Source organism: Camelus dromedarius, chromosome 3, assembly GCF_036321535.1.
Source record: "Camelus dromedarius isolate mCamDro1 chromosome 3, mCamDro1.pat, whole genome shotgun sequence".
Classification (NCBI taxonomy): Eukaryota; Metazoa; Chordata; class Mammalia; order Artiodactyla; family Camelidae; genus Camelus; species Camelus dromedarius.
The window spans coordinates 2006669-2028133 of record NC_087438.1 but is presented as its reverse complement, the minus strand read 5'-3'; positions in this window follow the sequence as shown (position 1 = coordinate 2028133).

Genomic DNA, 21465 nt, shown 5'->3' with positions numbered 1-21465 from the left:
CAAGTTAATAAGGAAATGTATTTCTGGTAGTTTGCTCTGAGATCAGGGATCTTTCCCTTGTGTGTTTGGTTTCTTCTCATCACTGTCTCAGCCACCCTAATCCTGGAAAACCAGGAATTACACATTGGAGCATAAAAAAATTAACCTCAGCAAGCTCTGGGGCACACGAGTGACTGTCCCTCTACACCCCTCTAGAAATGAAGACACTCAGGGCCGTGTTTATCTGCCTGTTCATTATACAGGGTTAACTGAACACCTATTATGCTCAAACCGTTCTGGTAGACTTTATGGAAGGTGCAAACAGTCTCTCTTTTATGAGCCTGAAACGAGTGGCACGTGCTTGTATCAGGTAATGACCCGGAGTGTGTTGTCGACACTCGAACTGTACGACTTTCAATATTAGGGGGACAGAGAAAAGTGGGGTAATGAGTGACCAGTCTACAGCCTGCCAATCTTGAGGATAAAGTGATGGGCTTGTTCTTCTAACTTTTTACAGTTTTTGTCTTCTCTCCTAGGTACTCACAGCACCCAACCCTTCAGAAAGCATTTTCTCTCTTCGTCTGCGAAGAACAATTTTCTTTCTAGAGTTGGACTTGACTTTCCAGCCTCAGAAAAGATTCCGAGTTGCTTCACATCCTCCGTGATAAGCCTGGGGGTGTCCACCTTCTGCTTGCCCCTCTGATGTGTCCACGTGTGGCCCCGTGCGGCCAGCTGCAGGATCCCAGCGCGGTGGGCGCTGGCAGAGATGCGATGGGAAGTTGCAAGGTGGCACCAGAAAGGTGCGGAGGAGCTCCTCCCCCTCCGGTCATTGTTGCTTCTGGTGTTGTGGTTGTTGGCAACGTCGAGGCCATTTTGGAGAAGGAGCAGAGTAAACACTTTGGTCGTTGCAGAATACAGGTCCTCAGTGGAAACTACCGCCCAGGCTGATGCATCCAGTGAAGTTAAGCTTTTATTTTCTGTTTGTTTATTTTTTGTTTTAAGAATATCAGGGGCCTGGGTGGGTGGGTCCGGGCTACCCTGGCCCAGTAGACAATGCGTAAATAACAAAGCCCCTGTGCGCACTGTCCGTGGCTCTGCCCGTGGCGGACACACAGGAGAGACAGCACAACCTCAGATCAATTCTCTAAGCTCAAGCAGAGGGAAGAAAATAAAAGTTTGACAGGAATTTATAAATATAGCCTTGGTTAAGTGTATCATCACTCATAATACCATTAAATCTATTTCAATAAACACAAACATGCTTTCCTTATTCCGGGAATTCTTTGTGAAAGGAAAACATTATGTGAAAAATAAAGGGTTATTGCCAACACAGTTAAAATCTGGAGTGAGGTTTTGAATAAACAAATTAAATTGCAATGGAATAGAGGGTGCCTTCGAGCCATTTCTTGACAAAACAGTCATCTTATTTACACGCTTCACAATACCCCACCATGGATGTCGAAGGAAAAAAATAAGGAGAAAAATAATTAGCATATTAATCTTTTTTATGCCGCCATCTTTCAGATCCAGAAGACCATGGTGTAATTTAAATCTAAACGCTTTCCTGGCATTAGAATTCATTTTGGATGGGTCAATTGTTCCATAATAAAAGGATAGAAGGTGTACTTCATGCAAGAGATTTATGTTTGCCATTTGTTCATATTCATGTGCTACTGAATACCTCAATTCAAATGGTGATGGCTGCTCCTATCAGCCGGGCGCCAGCCACACAGATCACTAACCGGCAGCAATGAATTTCATTTGCAGGACAAAAAATACGGCGAAATTAACTCCAACAGTTTATTGATTTTTGCTTAACAGAAGCCAGTATAACAGCTCTATTGCCCTCATAATGATTACTGACAAAAGTTTAATTAAGCAATTATGAAGCCAATAATAGAGTTGTCTGGCCCGCACAGCTCCCGTCCGCGCAGGACTTATCTTCCTCCTGCACATCAGAGCAGCTGGGATGTGCTTGAGGAGATTAATGCCGGAGAACACAGATGCCTACTTTAATTCTGCTCCGCGATGCCGTTTGAATGGAAACGGGAACACAAGCTCCCCTTTATCAAATTACAAGTCCGCTTTTCATGAATATGGAGTTTAAAAAAAAAAAAAACCTAGTTGTGGCTTCAAGGTGTAATTATAAAGACATACAACAAAAATGACACACAATTCTGTCTTCGTAATCCCTGCTATGAAATATGCATGATAATGTATTACTGAATAAAGACTTAACAACGTTCTAAGAGGCTTTGCCATTGTACCGCTATCCAAACAATTGGCAGCCTTTTCCAAATGTTATGTGAGATATTGTCTGACCTTACATCTTTGTTTTCCTTCCTCTTAAATGTATTGTTTCAAGCTTATGGCATTGTTATTTGTCCATAATGCCATTAAACCCGTCTTATCTGTTTGTAAGAATTCCCAATTTATTATGTATGTTTAAATATGTTAATGTAAAAAATGTGAGCTCCTTGTCCGCATTAATCATTTCATAAAATATACACTACGTCCCGGAACCTGCAAATCTGGGGACCAGGAGCATCTGGGCTTCCTTCTCGCGTCCTGATGGTTCTGCAGGCTCTGCCTGCAAGAATCCTGCTTTGTGCACGTTCAAAATACCTTCACTCGAGAGAAAGATGCTGGTTTTTGCTGCCTCTGAAGCAGCAAATGATCTTGACCAATTTTCTAGCCTTTTTCTCTTCTGCCAGAAAAAGAAAAGGCTGTGCCGTCTCCCTAAAGGAAGGAGTAATTGATCCTTCTAACACCCCGGAGAAGCTCGTTTGAGACGTGGGAGTGAAACGGCAAATTCGTATGTAGGTAAACACAGAGGGCTAGAAATCCTATTTTCAAACTTTACATGTGACCGGCTGAATGGCTACATTGCATCTAATGAAACAGAAAACAAATTCACCCATGGGTTTTTGTCACTAATAAAATGTGCCTTATCCAAATGATGGCGATTTATTTTCTCAAAAGCCCCTGAAAAGACATTTGTCTTCTTGGAAGTGCCTGAAACAGCTGTTTGCATCCAGCAGGCAGTAGCTGGGGGAAAGGCGGCGAAGGTCTCCGGGCAGGCGCTCCACTGCCCGCTGCCTGCGGCATCCCCAGTGGCTGCCTAGGTGGACAACCTGTGTCCCCAGCGGGCGACACGCCCGGGCCTCCTCGGGAGAGCATGGCAGTGCGGCCTGGGCCTCCCCGTCTCCGCCTGGTCCCCTCGCCAGTCCCAGGTGGTGGCACGGGGGACGAGATCAGAGTTTCCTCTTCACACTCGAGCAAGACTTTCTGACTTGCAGCAATTACCAAGGGTACCTAGGAGGGGCTGTGTTTGCCTGTACACTCCATCCAGGGGTGAATCTGGACAGAAGCTGGCTGCTGGCGGCGTTAGCAGGATATCCTGAATAACGGGGGGCAGGCTCCCCAGCTCCCCGTGAGTGAGCACGCCTGCAGCAGGAGCTAAGTGTGAGCCTCTGAAACCTCCCGCAAGTTACAGCAACTTCGCAAAGTGCACGGGGCAGGGTGGCGCTTCCCGCCTGTGACCTGCGTGCGTTTTTGGAGAGCCCAGTCTCTGTCTGCTCTGGTGAGTGGAGAGGTCCAGGGGAAACGCGGACGGTGCAAAATCGACATCTTAATTTTTCACCTCCTCTCAGTGATTAATGAGAGGGTTTTCCCTCCAATTGCTCTCCAGCTGGTCCCCAAGAAGGTGACTGTTAGAACGTCTCCAGCGTTTGCTCTATCCCCACCCTCCCGGACCGGGGTACTGGAACTGACAAAAAGGCTTTTTAAGCTGTCCCCTTGGCATTCATTAAGGACGGTTCCACCTGTAACGACCTGAAGGACGATCCCAGGATATTAGAAAAAAAATGTTGTTCTTCTGTGCAGTTAATTGCTAGAATTTTCAAAATCTGCCCCACACTAGCTGAGTCTTTGAAAGCCCAGCAGAGCTCTTCCTTAAGGGAGAAGGAATGAAAGTGTCCCCACGCCGTCCACATGAAGGGGTTCCCTCAGGAAAATTAATAAGAGTACCTTCCATGGATAAATTTTAGGGACAAAGATTAAATTAGAAAAAGCTTTGAAAGTCCGCCTTTTCAAAGTGGTTGTCGTTGCGTTTTCATCTTTCTCAAGACTCGGGACATCAGGAATGAGTGGTCCTCAAATGTCTGCAGCTTCCACCGGCTTCCAGCCTTGTTTCATTCGTGCATTGGCTTTTGAAAGATAAAATAACATCTCTGCCTTCGTGAAGTCTGATCTCCAGAGCGGCAAATCAAACTTTTCACGCTTGCTGAAGCTTGTGTGCGCTGGGCTGGGCTTCCCTCACACGCAGGGTGCTTGCCTGATCATCCTCCCTGGATAAATGTTTAACCGCTTGACAATTAGCTCAGCCATACCTGTGACAAGTTGTGAACTGTGAAACTACAGAATGCCGTCTTCATTACTCTTTCTTGAGTGGCCGAACAATAATTTACTTGTTCTACAGACACGAAATGATGTCAGTAATTAAGTGAAGATAGACCTCACGTGAGTGTATTATTTTGACAACAAGATGGGAAAGAGCCGGTGCCTATGATGTGGAATCTGCTGGGGGCACTTTCTGCACAGACGCAGCATCCTGCACACCACGATGACGCAGCGAGGCCACCGCCAAAGTGCCATTGCCCAACACACCAGTCGGCTCGCGACCCGGGCATTGGGGCACAGCTAAAACCCGGGCGCATCCATTTCCAAATGAAACTGCCTGTCATGTGATAAAATTGTCCTTTCTCCCCCATGCATCTGTTCCTCTCCGATTTAGCTGCAACATAGCGCGATGGCCTCCTACCCCGCCGCTCAGATTAACAAAAGCTCTGCTTAGCGTCCTGGGCGTGGGCTCGGCAACTGCCTAGCGAACCGTTCCTGCGCGGAAGGCTGCCTGCATGGTTCGCATCCTGCTTGCATCTTTTTACGCATATTTTTTGTTTGAGGGTTTTGGTTGCCAAGTGATGATTAATGGCAACGTGATCTTATTAGCAGAGGGCTCTAAGGGCAGAATGACAGTCTTAAGTCCACGTCTTCAATCCACCACTTGGCTGGGTGAGTGCAGCACCGGTCACCTTTGCGTACCAGCTGAATTTTGCACCATGTGGCTCCAACGGTGAGATGAGCTTGAAATCTGCAAATTACATATTAGGTGCCCCGGTAGTAACAGGTTAAGCAGGACTGGCTTAGGACCCACCGGTGAGTGTGTGACAGAAATTGTATCAACCCCACGTACGTGTTCTGAGGTCTGCGCTCCCATATTTTATCGTGAAGAACCGCAGATGAGAAATACAACTGTTTGCTAATAGGACTCGCGCGGCGTCGGGGCGCTGGTTCCCGTCTCCCGCACCTCGCCGTGATTACTTTTTCAGAGGCGCTCACTCTCCCAGCTGAGGCTCCTCTAGTTAGACAGCATTAATGACACTTCAGTCACCCTGGCTTTCAAGCCGAGTCCTTCCACAGCGAACAGAGAGTTGACATTTCCTGACATTTTCCCAACTAATTACAGGACAAATAATTAAGCATGTTCTCGTATGTAACAAATGAAGGCAAAAGCCGTCTGTCAAGGTGGGTGATTGATGACAGTCCGGGAGACTTTATCTGATGGGTCCTGCCATGCAATGGAGGGGAAGCAAATTTATTAGAATGAACAATGCAAATTCTGAGTCATCTTATCCAGTTATGCGCCAAAGCAATATCCATGTCAAGGTGAATGTGACAATGAAAGCAAAATATTTGCATTTTGTGGAGCAGGTTGAAGGGGAAATCAGAGCGAGAAGATGACAGGCCTAATTATTTTGGCTCATACAGGCTAGGACAGCTGTTTCTGGTGTCCTGAACAAGGCTGTCACACAGGTAACTAAATAGGTCTGCATATAAGTCTGTATCCAACACCACTGAGATGTCTACCACTAATGACCAATGCTAATGTTACTGCCATCCCAGAAAAACAGAAAATGTGTCACCGCGCAACTTCTGGATGGCAGTCAACATTTCGCGACATAATTACTTGTTAGTGAATTAATTCCTATCTGTCAGTATCTATGCCGGTGTCATTTCTAGACCATTACGAAATTATACCATCACTATAGCAACTGCAAGCTCAGTTAAAAGGCGAAGAGCTCGGGTGCCCCGGAAAGTGCCTAGTTAGGCAGGAGATAATAATGCAAAATCCAGCTCCCGATGTTCGTGCCCACCACGCAAGCTTTCTTTCTCTGGATTCCGTGTTTGATCAAGGATGATAAAACAGTAATTCCAGGTTTCTAATTTTAATCTGCGTTGAGCATTTTCTGAAATTAAAGCTGCAGTCTGCCGTAGCCTCTCTCAGAAAGAAGGAATCTGCCCAAACCCAAGTCAGTTAATTGGGTGCTAAGGAGGGCTGTGCAAGGCGGAGTCCCAGCCGGAGCCCTGCGTGGACGGCCGCGCGGCGGGACCCCACGCCGACCTCCCCTCTCCTGCCCGTCGCCGGGGAGTGTCCAGGGTCTGTGCCTGGACTCCTCCCCGTCTCCTTCTGCTTTTCTCTGTGCGCGACTCCTGTGCCCCTGAGCGGCCACGCTGGGCTTTCAGCCTCGAGCCACTTAGCAATTCAAGATGCCATCACATTAGCCCCATCACTCCTCGCTTTATTCAAATCAAGACACTACAGGATTCAGAGCCTGTCTGCACGAAGAACAATCGGCTGCCTTTTGGACCCCAAGTGCCCCTGGAGAAATACATTTTAAGACAGACAAAGGGGAGAAAAGATACTATGAGCAACCAAAAAAATAAAATATTTCTTTAAAAACCCTTTGAATTTCAAATAGGAAAGTAGAAAATGTAAAACAGCTTGTAGAAAACCGAATCTACCTTCATTGATTTTTTTATTTTAATTAATTAAAATGGCACTAGGCTGGGAATGAATAGCTCCACTCAGCTGCCCCCATAAATTCATCATGTTTGTCTGTAAAACAAGGTCACTTTTTATTAAGTGCGACTATTTCACTGGTAAACTTGAAACTGTGTACGGCAGACGGACAACTCAAAATGGCATCTCTGGGCCCCCAGGATTCAGTGAAAAGGTCGTGTAAAGAGGAGGAATTTGAAAGCCAGAAAGATGCAAGTGAAGTAGGAAGGTCTTTGGAAACAAACACCACCCTCTTATTAATGGACGCCCTGATTCCGTCCTGTTCCGCAGCTTATTGTGGACACACCACGATGCAGTGGGAAGGCAGAAGCCTTCTGACTGTGCTTAGCGGTGTATTATTTGGTAGGGTGCTAATGGTACAGATCGGGGGGCGCGGGGGAGCGGAAGGAAGGACTGCGTCTACGAAAGTGCCAAAGGCGACTCTCCAAGAGGTAAAGAAGTCGAGTCCCGGCGGGCATCCCCCCAGGACAAAAGGCAGGAGGAACGCCCGGCTCCTGAGGCCTCAGTGCACGTGGCTCATTCTCAGCTTCCCAACGTCATCTCAGCAGACGGCCACGGCTCTTCGCCACCCGTGAAATTTGGGGGCAGGATCTCCAGCAACAAGGACACCGCCTGACTTTCAAGGCCGTCTCTTCTAAGGGGAGGAGGGAGCGGTCTGATGGGGGTTCTGCTTAGCCAGGTTAAGCCAGCGGTGAATCTCGAATGGGCAGAAATCAATAATTTCCCCCGGAAGGGTGTCTGCGAGTCCTCCCTCCCGACAGTGCCATCGACAGCGCTAACACAAAGGCAGCAAAGATCGCAAGGTCTGTTGTGGAAGAGCACCGGGTCCTGCGTGTTTCTGGGCTCGCAGGCGCTGGGGACGCGACCACGTCAGGGCCGCAGCCTGCCCTCCTGACCACAGGTCGCCGTGCGCTGGGCCTCCGAGGGGCTTCAGTGCGCCTGAAATGCTTTTTGCTAAATTCCACACATGATGAGTCATCCCAAAACAATCAATTTTAAGCAAAAATATCTACGATTTGTTATTTGTGGAAGAATAGTTGGTGATGGACAATAAAAAGGAAGCAGACGTAGCCATCTACTTTCTGATTCAGCAGCGGTTTTTAGCCACACAAATAAAGCAATATCTTGATAGAGATTGTATACAAATTTGATACAAGGGACCAATGAGATAGTTTCTGTCTAATGATCCCAGTCCATCTAATTAATGTATTCTGCTACATTACGTTTTAAGAAGTGACCATTGTGTAATACACTTTGAAATATGCACAAGCTAATGGGATAAGATACAAAAATTATTATGCTGACAGTAAATCATATTACATTCCTAATAAGCATTAACTAGATAACTAGGTCAAAGCAGTATTATCTTAATTGATTTTTCAAAAGAAACCTGACAGAAAAATGTCAATGCTCGAATATTTCTTCATGCATCATTAAAACAAGATTGGCTTTTAACAAAAGAAGAACCCTTCACAGAATTGATTCTTGCTTCAGGCTGCCTGCAAGTGAGTGTATTACATAAAAATCTATACAGGATATTAAAACAACACCGCTCTGCAAGACAGTTACAATTAAAAGCTGACACCCCCCTCCGACGTGGCGGCTGCGGTGCCTTGCCAGCCAGTGTAGAGAAGTCTTCCTCGCCAGTGGGACCAAGGCAGGGACACTGCGCCTGCCCTTGGAGGGAAAGGTGCTGGTTAAGAGAGTTTCTAATTAAATCAGGACGCCCTTCACTTACCTGCTTCGCAACAGCATAGTTATTAAATGATCATACAGGGTTGTTGGCGAACCCTATCCCCATGGCCCCGGGTCTTTGACTGGAACCTCCAGCAGGGTTGTGGACGGGAACACGTTAGGGCAGACCTTGTCAGTCGGGGCCGCGATGGCTCCCCTCCACCTCGTGGGGAGGGGCGCTGGGCTCTAGCGGCAGCCACCAGCCTCCCAGTGCAGAGCTGGCCTCACGGTGGAGGCGCGACCGTGGGCACAGTGGCTGACTGTCGGGGGTGGCACTAGCACTGGATGTGCTTTGCGGATGAACCGCTCCTGGCTGGGACGCCGAAGCAACCTCATCCTGAGGATGTCCACCTCTTACTTAATCTCTGTGCTCCGTTTTCTCAAGCTGAGAATCAGAAGCATTGGCTCAATTTGCTTCAAGAGGGTCCATGAAGCAAGATGTAGCAACAAACAAGTGGGTTTGTTATCAACCACAGTGATGCCCCTGAGAGATGCTTATCGCATCACAGAGCCCGGCCAGGTCTCCTGGGGGACCCTCAACCAGGAGCACCTTCTCTGAGAAGGGGTTTTGTTGCATACAAGGAATGCTTTGCTATAAGGACGTCTTACGCATCTAATGGCAAGAAGTCTGCTATCCATCCACAGTGAAAAATGAGACGCTTCGTGGGAAAAACTAAAGCAAAATAGATGCAGCTTTGTGATTCTTAAGGCACCTGTAAAACCTGCTCCCTTAGCTTCCCTCCTTCCCTCCCATGCAGTCCGGTGCCTCCCTTCTCTCTGCCTCCTCAAGGTCCCATCCCTTTTGTTCAGGTCGTTGATTTGGGGGGCAGGATTAAGTTGCATAGTGTGTGTGCGTGCGTGTGTGTGTGTTTGTGTGTGTGTGTGTGCACAGCTCTCCTGTGAAGAACCATAGTGCTTGGTGTTCTGGAATGAGGTTTGAACACATGTATAAAACAATCACTCTGGAACTGAGCATTTATTCAAAGAACCACTGTCTTTAGGTCACTGGCCAGTGGCACCGATTAAAGGCCTGCTGGGGACTCTGATGGGAAGGGATCTGTGTTGTCAGTCAGGCAGAGCTCAGCTGTGTGTTTGACATGGTCTGGATCATTCGCTACCTTACAGGTCAGATTCCACCCTGCCAGCTCCGTTGACTGATGCTCTGACCCATGTGCATCTTCTTCCAGATCACACACCCTGAGGGGCCCGTTAACAGCGCCGCCTGCATCGCCTGTCTGGGAGTGAGCCCTCCTCACCTGCTGTGTGTGCACAGCACGGAGTTCGGGTGAGGAGGACGGTGAAGGTGTCAGGCCTGGCAAGTTCCAACGTCGGCCGCTTCCCCTCACACAGGATGAGCAGCTACTGAGGTTTCTGCCAGAAGTGATTTTTATCTGCATCTGAAATCTACCCATTTAAGCAACAACATTAAAATGTCTTTACAGAAATTTTCTTCTAATGTGTCTCGCGTGATTTCTAGCTATTAATACAGAATATACACGACAGGGTTCAGTCTGTCTTCAGGGGCCCCAGGTGGTGCCCAACACCACCTGTTTGCGGAGTGCCCCCCGAGTCCAAGACAGGGGTCGAATGGGGAGTCAGCCCCTTGGACAGAGGAAATTGAGCCTCAGAGTCCAGGGGGCCAATTCTGCACATGGACTTTGTGACCCCCAACCTTTCGCCCCAGTGGCTTGTTCTGGGAGGTGATGTCTCTTTCCCAGCTTTGTGCCTTGCTGAGCATTAGGAATGGAACCCTGGACGCTGCCCTATCCCCAGCTGTCCTGTACTAGGACATCTTCCTCACAGCCTCTGTGGGAAGAGCGTGGCAGTGAGAACACCCAGGACTCAGATGCCGACAGATTTGAGCTCAGATCTCACCTTCAACAAGCTCTTCGCCTCCCAGAGACCTGTTTTCCCATCTCTAAAATCAGGAAAGTGGGGCTTAGTGTTCAGGATTGCAGGGGAGTCAGGGATTATGTACAGAGAGTATGTACCCAATGGTGGGGCCAGTACACGGTCTGTCTCGCTGCTTCACAAGGTGGTGCAGTGGCTGCTTTGATGGGACCTCATCACCCAGCTCCATGGGGCAAAACCTTCCTGCTTACCTCCAGACTCCAGACTCAGCTCCACCACATGGACCAGCCCTCACACCCTGCCTTTCCCCATCCTCCCGCTGTGTTCCTCCAAGAATACAGCCCCATATGCCCTCCCACTGCCCCCAAAACCCAGAGGCTTCTCCTCCCTCACTTATAATCTGCTAAAGTCCAGGTTGGGTTCACACTTTTATCTGGGGAAGGTTGTCCCCTAACTTCCTTATTCCTAGATTGGATTTAGTATTGATCATTTAATATTGATCATTCTCCTTCCCATCACAGAATGAATTTGGATCTAGTACAAACATCCACTCAGCCTCAAGAGTCTGCCCATAATAGCCAAGACCCAGGAGTTAAGCAATTGCAAGTACAGGGAAATTTTGGCTTTCATTTCCAAAGAGCTTCTAGACATCTTATGTAAATCTATATTTTAAAAGCATGAAACAGATTTGTAAAAGCTCTACCAAGTGTAAGTTTAGAAAATTTGTTGCAAATAAAAGGCAGTAAAGAAAACCAAGTGACAAAGACTAACATAAATGTAATTGGAGACTTAAGGAAAAGAGAAGTGAGGCAGAAAAAATATTTGCACAGATAATGACTAAGCACTTTTTTAAACTTACGACAAAATGAGCCCACATAGTAAAAATGTTTAAGGACAACAGGCAGGATAAATAGCAAAAAAAAAAAAAAAAAAAAAAAAAAAAAAAGAAATGCCTGGAAATACTACAGGAGCACTGCCAAAAAGAACTCAAAGAGGAAAATCTTTTTTTTTTTTTTAACATTTTTTATTGATTTATAATCATTTTACAATGTTGTGTCTCAAAGAGGAAAATCTTGATACAAGATCAACAATAAAATTTACAGCTGACAATTCAACAGAAATGATGGAAATAAAGAGTTGTGGAATTATACTTCTAAATTGCTAAAAGAAAATATCTAAAAACTCAGAATTCTGTCACCAACCAAAGTGACCTTCAGAAATTAAAATAAATATATGCACAGATAAACAAAAGCACAGCAAATTTACCACCAGTAGACCTACACAAAAAGAAATTTCAAGGTTTCTTTTGGTAAAAGAAGTATCATCTGAAATGGGAAAAGAGAATAGAAAGGAATTTAAAAAATCAGAAAGAGCACATATGTGATGAAATAGAAATTAATATTACTAATGCAATAAAACATAGTAATACTATGTTATATATGTTATAATAAATTTATAATTTTAAAAATGTAATCAGGAATTAAATAAGGGGTCATCCATGGATAAATGAGAATTACTACATGGCAAGACAGGAGGAAATTACACAGAAAGTACCCCAGAAAAAAATCAATAGATGAGGAGTATAAGGTAGAGATCAAGAGATTAAAAGATATAATAAAAAATTAAGACTGAGAATCTTTCCATTGTCTCACCAAGGCGAGGGGAATAGTAAAAGTCCCACTGCAATGTTGTAAATGCAAACACAGAAACAAGAGGTATGATACGAAAAATGTTAAGGAACATACTGGTAAACATAGAGATAAATGTAAAGGATTATTTACTACAAAATTAGTTACTTGTGAGTTAAAAGTAATATAGAAATAACATATTGAACAAAATTCCTCTGAAGATGAGGAAATGATCAGTTAAACATTAAAATTTTGTTAGTAAAAAAAATGATTAAGTTAATGATAAACTTTATATAAAACTATTGAGTGACCTTATACACTAAGTAAACATTTTGATTTTGTATATAAATAGTACATAAAACTTCCAAATTAACAAGAAAGGAGAAATGAGTAAATAAATCTAATTTAATGCAGTGGAAAAGGATAAAAGTAGACCCCTAAAAAGAAGAAAAAATGCATTGTAAAAGAAAATCTTAATGGAATTTGGCAGAAATTATTGCAAACATGATAGCAATTCAAATTAATGTAAAAGTAATAAATTGTCTTATTTAAGAGAGATGTTATCAGGGAGAAACAAAAGGAAATAATTCAGCATCCTGTGTAAAGATGAAAAAATCGTGAAAGATGTGTACACAGAAAATACTAACCAATAAAAGATAGTAACGCTAATGCTAACCAAGAGCAAATAATAATAATGAATAGATAATAAGGTTATATCTTCATGATAAAGGGAAAAATTCATCAAAAAACTATAAAAGTGCGTATCTCATATGCACATAATAACAGACTCAGAATATATACAGACAAAATAAATACAAGAGAAAAAAATGGACAAATCCATCATCATAATTGATAAATTTACCAAAATATTATGAAAATGAATAAAGCAAGCAAGTAAGATTAGTTATAGTTTGTGAAAAATTGAATAACACAAAGTACAAAGCTTGATCAAATAAATGTCCGTAAGACTCTGCACCTAATGACCAGAAAATTCTCACTCACTCTTTAAGTATATTCAACTTTTGAAAATGTAATAATGCAATGAAATTTTAAAAGGCATTTAAAAGGCCATATTTTTAATTGAAGTACAGTCAGTTATAATGTGTCAATTTTTGGTATACAGCACAACGTCCCAGTCACGTATATACATACATATATTCATTTTCATATTTTTTCATTAAAGGTTATTACAAGATATTGAATATAATTCCCTGTGAAAAGACCAAATATTTGTATATTTTGCCATTTTCTATTGACAAAAATATACCATTAGAAAGGAACACAAAATCATAACCAACTAAAGCATTTAGAAATGAAAATCTGGTCCTAATAATTTATGTTTCAAAAAGAAATTATAATAGAAATTAGAAAACATTTCAAACTAAGTAGCAGCAAAAACACTTTGGGGCACACCAGCATAACATTTAGAGGGGGTGTGGTTACCTTAAATTTACATAACACGGAAGGATAGAGAGTAAACACTAATCAAATCAGAAACCTAGAAAAATAAGGTAATAGAAAAGTTCAAAGAAGGTGAATTTGAAAAATATGAGTATAAATTAAATATAAAAACATTAACAAAAACAGTATGAACAAAACCAGTCTTTTCATTAAAATATTAATAAAAATATACCATTTAAAAAGCTGATAAAGAAAACATGTATATCTAAATAACATTTTTGTTGTAAAATGAAATACAGCTAGAGATTTTTTAAATCACACAAAATAAATTTTATGACATTTTGTAATGTTCTTATAACCTTGACACCAAAGCCAAAAACCAAACAGTAGAAAAAGTATAATAATAGTAAAATAATATCTAACTTAATAGCTTTTTTATACATCTCACATTGATCTAGGCAATTTTTTTATAAATTCATTTATAAACCCAGAGATAAATATGCTAATCTCCATTTTATGTATGATACAACTAAAGAAGAGTATTTGAATAATTTGCTCAAGTTCTCATACCTATAAAGGTGAAGAAAGAAAATGCATATGCTAATCACTCTTGTAGTATATATTCTTGCATATGTTATTACAAAATATACTATGTAATAATTATAATATATTAATATTTAATATTGATATTATATATATATATATTCCTAAATAAAATGTCTGCAAATAGTCTATCAAGATACATGGTAATCTTGAGGTGGAGAAGAATGTCTTAAATGGGAAATAAATATATATATATATATATATATATATATATATTTATAAATTATAAAGGAAATGGCTAATTAATATGACTATTATTATTTGTAACTTTTTCATGATGAAAGAAGAACATAATTAATATATAAGCCATAATTAATAGGATATATTTTCTGAACAAAAATGATAAGTGTCTCTAAAAATTATTAAAAGCTTTAGAAATTTATGACAAATAAATATAAGGAATTCACAGATGAACAAATCTTATAAACATAAACAGATGTTCAATATCACTAACCAGAGAAATTTAAGATAAAACAATAACAGATAATATTTTATTCACAATTTGGCTAGAGATGTAAGAGTTTAAATCAGTGCTGGTTGGAGTATATGTGACCACACTGGAGTAAAGTAAAATATGACCATAACCTATGACCTAGCAAGTTTACTTCTAGCAGTACAGTCTAGACTGATGGTTTTCCAACTTTTGTTGTTGTTGTGTTCCCATTAAAACAATTGTAAAATTATATGTACATGTTTATAATTTTTATCCTATGCTCACATAACCATAAAGTCATTTCTGTTGTATTACAAAATTTCTAAAAATTAGATTGTTGCACTTTAAAAAAAAATAGATTTAATGAAATTCAAATACTATATGATACCCACCATAATCCATAACAAAATACTTGGAAAACCTCTCCAAATCTCAGAAACGTTTTATTGTTCCTTTCAATTCTTGAATTTATATTTCTATTCCACTTACCCTTAAGAAATTTATACTAGTTATTTATATGTTGGAATTAATCACCCTGCCATATAGTTCTGCAAAATATATAAATTCTATACATTTTAAATATTCTCTATTGTAGGGGTCTAGGTGATAAATTTACAGTATCCAATAATCTTTTGGCAAAATAAATGACAATATTCAATAAAATAGAAATGCTAACTTATCTCCAATATATGAATATGATCTTGCATTAAACTTTCATTTCCTCTTTCTTAAATTACAGAGAATGTGGTGCTGAGACACATATCAAGATGTGGAACTAAGGTGATTGGCATTGCCAAGCATGGAGAAAATAATGGGAGAAAACTCACAGAAAAAATGATTTTTCAGAGCATTCATTTAATTAATTCTAAGTATAAACTAAATGCTGGGAGAAATGTAGGTAGCTAGATAGATAATATATAAATAGACATGGAGATAGAGAAGGTTGAAAACCTTGCCATATATTTTTTTGCTGTGATTAATTAACTTCTACAATTTTTATTGACCCAATCACCTGTGTTTTCATGGGAAGGCCCCAGCAGCATCGTGTTCTTGACAATAATATGAGGACAGAATGGGAAAGATTATTAAATATTGATCATCATGATGATTCTCTCTCTACTTCAAGGACGTCCAACATCATCTTTCTAATTTTATCTTTGGCATAAAATAGTGAAAAACATTAGTATTTCAAAGTGCTCCTTTGTTTCTCTAGAAGATTTTAAATTGCAGAGAAATGTACCATATGGTAAGATTGAGCATTAGAAAGAGTTATATCCTTACTTGTAAAATGGGGAAAGAAAGTTGGAAAAGTAGGTAAGAAATCAGAAGAAGAATAAAACAAGAACAAAGAATAGTAAGGATAAAAAGAAAATAAGCAGCAAGATGGCAGACTTAAATACAGTGTATAGAAAATTGCATTAAATGTAAATGACCTAATCTCTTATTAAAAGACAGGGATTGTCAGATTCCATAAAAGAGCAACACAGTTGACCTTTGAACAATACCAGTTTGAACTGCATGGTCCACTTATATGTGGGTTTTTTTCAATAAATATAGTACTTACATTTTGCAGATCTTTAGATTAACTAAGTATGGGAGAAAATTTGTGTTTTATTAGAGATCATAATCTGTGGAATCAAAAGAAATAGGGTTTGAGTCCTAACTCTATCCAAACAGTTTAGACTTCCTGCCCTGGGGGTGTCTCATTCATCAGATTCTTCGTTTTGAGGCAGAGAGAGCAGTGCTCGGACTTTCAGCCGCAGGAGGGGTTGCCGCCCTTCATCACCACCGCTGTTCGAAGATCAGCTGCACTCAAGTATTCATTCTATGCAAGAAACCTACTGTAAATATGACATGTATAATTAAAAAGTATGGAAGATATATATCATGTTAACATTAAGCACAAGAGAGTAGCCTGGCTATATTAACAGCAAACAAAATAGACTTAGGTAAGTAAGCATCAACAAGAATAAAAGAGACATGTTCACAGAGATAAAAGGCCAACTAATCAAGAAGACAAAACAACCATAAACTGTATGCATCAAATAGCAGCTTTTTCCATGAAGCCCTGACAGACAGAACTGAAGGCAGATACAGACAAATCTTTAAGATGGTGCATTTCCAAAGTCATCTTTCAGTAACTAACAGAACAGGTAGATGAAAAGCAGCAGTGGCCCCGTTAACCACCTCGACATAATTGATATTTATGAGATATTCCGCCCGCCAGCTGCTGGATGCACATTCCTCACAAGAACATGAAGACGATACACCAGGCTGCCAAACGTATGTCAGTAAGTGCAAAGGAGTTAAAATCATACAGGTTGTGCTCTCTGATCACAGTAAAATTAATTTAAAAACAGATAACAGAAGGACCCAGCCCTGCTCTCTGCTGTTCCCCTCCCCCCACCTCTCTCTCTCCTTCCTCAGGAGGGACACACTCACCTCTGAGCCTTGGACCAGCCCCTTCGACCCAATATAGCAGCCACCAGCACCCCAGGACACCCCATCTTCCTGTCTTTGCTCAAGTGTCACCTTCTCCATGGGGCTTCCTCCGGCCCCCACTTTACAACTGAAATGTGCCCTCCCCTAACAGCCCTGCTTTGCTTCCTGGACCCCTGCACCCTCTAAAGTACTACCCAGTTATACTCTCTATCTGACCTCTGCCTGCATCCACAGTAGAAGATGTGCCCCGTCGCTGCAGGCAGGCCAAGCGGCCGAGGTCCTGGTCCATAGCGAGTGCTCTAAGTGCCAGTTGGTGCCATCCCTGGTTCAGGCGGGGGGCAGGAAGGGGAGGGAAGGACGTCTTTTCAGATTTGCCATCGTTGAGAAATGCTGTGGAACGTCCACAAAGATAAGAAGATCATGCCCAACCCCCTCCTCTCACCACGTTAAGCAAATTATTTCCGTAAGTGTGGGGATGTTGGCAAATAGTTTATCTCCCAGTCGTCAAGCCTGCTGTGAAATGTGCACGCACTGTGGTGATGAATCCAGAGCCACTGAGGCATCTTCCCAGGATGCTTTCTATGACTATGGACCATGTGTCCCCACACCCAGCTTCTCAATCACCGTCTTCCGAGCCCGCAGTCGGGAACCAGGTACAGTTCTTGGGCAGGTGCTGCTGACACAGGTTAAGATACATTCCACAAAAACTTTCAGTGATTTGACAAATCTACAATATGTAGCAATGTGTATCTAAATAAAGAAATGATACATCTTCTAAATTATTTGGGGAAGTTTAAGTTTTGTAATAGAGAAAAACATTTTAAATTAATTGATAAAATTTAAATATATTTATATGTAGGGCTTTTTTTGTTCAAATCATGTAACAAATATAATTTTTTAAAATTTAATTTTATTCTATAATCTCCCTCCTCCACTTCTTAGTCTTTGTTAATTTAATCATATTTTATACTCAACCTGTGGATATGAGATTGTTTTTCAAGAATTATTGTTGGCATTTGCATTAACTGTGAAATCATAGTGGTCATAGTCACTTATGTTTAGCCATTTATTCTTTATTACAAGATTATAGCATTTACTATTAAAATATATAATATAACAATTATTATTACTATTCTGTTCTTAAGGCTGAAATTTTGTTTCTTTTTATAGTCAACTGGAATAGCTTCTTGGGAAAATAATTTTCTCCAATAATTACATAGAATTTTCTAAGTCATTAAATACTTGAGAATATATATATTACTTTTATATTTGAGTGACAACTCCAGTGGTTACAGAATTTTTGAGGAAAAAATGCCCTTTCTTGTTTACTTTTGTTGAATTTTAGACTGTCTTTACCTCCCTTCCCAAGGTGCTGGATACACCGCACCCTTACCTCCTGACACTGAGGAGACATCCGAGACCAGCCTGGTTTGGGCTTTAATTTTAATTTTCTCTGGAATTCATAGGGTTTTTTCTCTATATTTGAAAATAAAAAAGAGGAGAAAATGATTAGAATTGCATATATTACTTTTTCCTTAGACATAATTATTTTGAAGATAGATAGAAATCTTTTTTTTTTTAGTCCAGGAGGGTCTTCTAGATAATTTATTGGTCGTGGGTATTATCAACACTGATACAATGGTAATTTACTCTGCTTTGTTCAGTGTGATTTCTAGCAGTCACTGTCACCCCCGTGGCGGAGAGCCTTCCTCTGTCCTGGTCATCCACTGTTCCTCACGTATCTGGAGCGCTGTCCTCGACATCCTGGAAGAATTTTAAGTCTATCCTTCTCGTTACTGATTCAATATTCTGCATAGAAGCTCTTCTCTTTTGCTTTGAATAGAAATTTAATTGTCTTGTTAATTCTGGGTTTCCTTCATTTTTCTCCTTCATTTAGATTCTTTCACAGACACGTGTTCACCTGGCGTCTCTCCTCCTCTGGCATCCCGCTCCCCACCAAGTGACTGTAACTTCTGCCCATTCCCTAAGGAAGTGGAAAAATGGGGAGAAAGGACTCTTTCTAGCATGTTCTTCTGCTGTCTGCAGCAAACAACTTTTAGGTGTGGTTCTTCATTCCCGTTTTTGTGAGGACATCGCCTGCCCACGCCGGGCACACATGTCGACCTCTTAGTGGGTTTATTCATCTTTGAACACAGGTAGGTGGATTGAAGGCTGGTGTCTGCTCACCTGCAGGGGGCGTGCTGCACACCCAGCCCGTTCATCCACTTGTCAGCTCCACACTTCATAACCAATCAGAAATGCAGGTGGACAAGCGTGGTCCCCAGGGCATTAACGGCGTTCTCTCCAGCGGCCTGAAGGGAAACCGAGTTCCATTCCTGACGTGTCTCCTGACTGCTCGGGAGGACCGTGTGTGTGCGTGTGTGTGCGTGTGTGTGCGTGCGTGCGTGTGTGTGTGTGTGTGCGTGCGTGTGTGTATGCACCGGGCACACAAAGAGCCACGCCCCCCTCTGCCCCCCCCCCGCCCCCGAGTGCGCAGCAAGGCGACCGCGCCCCGTGCGCACACTGGCTGCGCTGGTCACGGGGCAGAGGGCAGGGCGCGGGCGGCCCCAGGACCCCGTGCCGGGAGAAAGGAGGGTGGGCGGCCACCCGTCTTCCGGGCGGGACCGCGCCCGGGAGCCGGAGTGCGGAGGAGGCGTTCGGGCGAGCGCATCTCTCCACGCTGCGCTGGGCAGGAAGGTGGGCCCTTCTCTGCTCAGGACAGGAGTTCACAAATCCGCGCGGCCAATGACACAGGTGTGGAAGCCCACGCAGGCTGGGTCCACCCTCTCCCTTCGTTTCAACCCCGTCGTTCCCTGTATCATCGCTTTAGAAAAGGAAATGCCAGGCTCTGCCAGCTAGACGCCGAATCTCCTCGACTCCTTCCTGCTCCTTGTCCTCGCCCTCCCAGGCGCGGCCCCCCTCTTCCGGAGGGGCCTGTATTTGATTAAACAGATCAGCTTGTCACTGTCCTGCCTTTATTTCTTAGGAATAGAATAACCAACAAAAAAGTGACATCATCATCTCCAATGCGCAGAAATGGAGATGCGCTTTCCTCACGAAGAGAGCTGCTGAGAATTGGTTTTGCTGTTGAGCCCAACCCCCTCCTCCCGTCGGACGCCCCGCTGCCCGCACACTGGCTGCCCCGCTTTTTCCTCTCTTCGTGGGGCACTGGCCAAGGCCACCGCTGAGCCCTGGCCTCTCCAAGACGCTGGCCGTCAGCGCCAGCCGGACAGGACTTCTGTCGTCTTCTGTTTGTGTCCTGGGAATCAGAAACGGAGTCGTGAGGCGGGATCAGACATGTTGCTTTGGCTTTTGTTTGGTTTGATTTGGTTTTGAGAGTCCATTGGATTTCTGACGACGCGGGCTTTGTGTTGGTACCAATGAGAACGTCTCCCACTTGAAGCCCGCAGCTCAGCGGCAGACGCTGCTGGGAACCTGGTGCCCCGACGAGGAAGCCCTGAGACCTGTCCTCGCAGCAGGAGCTTCCAGAATTTCAATTTCCCTTTAAAATTATTGAACCGTTGTTATTCCCGCCTCTGTTTAGTTTTCTTTTGGAAATCCAGAGCTATCTTTTGTTAAAATACATCTCGTGGAAGGAAGCCTCAATCGTGGAATGTCTGACTGTTAGTCCCGGAGCAAGACGGAGTTTCTATCCAACTATAAAAAATTATACATGCATCTGCACATGTACATATGTGTGTATATGTACAGAGTGAACAAAATACTCACAGAAATCGCTTAAACTGGCTCAGTTTGTGCAACGTCTATGTGCTTAAGTGATAATTGTTTATGTGTATATTTAAGGGAATAGTATGGAAACCCTTCTTCTAAATTAATCATTGTGAATCAGTGGGTTTATTTTTAAAATAAAATTCTCAACTTTTGTTAGAAATCAACAAGTGAAGACTTACCCCCTAAAATGCCAGCCACCCATACGCTGTGTTTACCTGCGTGCTGAGATAACGTGTGAGCAGGGCTTCGTTTATCAGCAATTTGTTTAGCCAAGTCAAACATCATAGCAGCTTTTGAAATGAACTTTTAAAAAATAAATTCTAATTCCAGGCTTATTTCCCCAAAGTGGCCAGATGGCTTTGCTGTTAACGTGGCCGTGACCACGAAGACCCACGTTCCGGGTGTTGTGGGCGCCCGTGTCTCTGTGGTCACCACGCTGCGAGGAAGCCCACGAGGAAGCGTGTGCGGCCGTTGGGATAGCCTAACATCCCAGCCTGGGGAGGAATCTCTGCGTCGGGTTACCTGCGCAGACGACCCCACCCTTTGCCCTGCCCCTGGTGACCTCTCAGTCCTCTGTCAAGCAGAGTCTGCTTCCCGCTCCTGGATTCTGAGTTCAGTGAGTGAGTTGCTTTGGCCGATGGGATGTCAACAGAGGTTTGAAAGGCACGAGGTGTTTCGGCGTCCTCTCTGCTCCCTGCATGAAGGAAGGGTGTGCTGGGGCTGGCCTGCTGGAGGGGGAC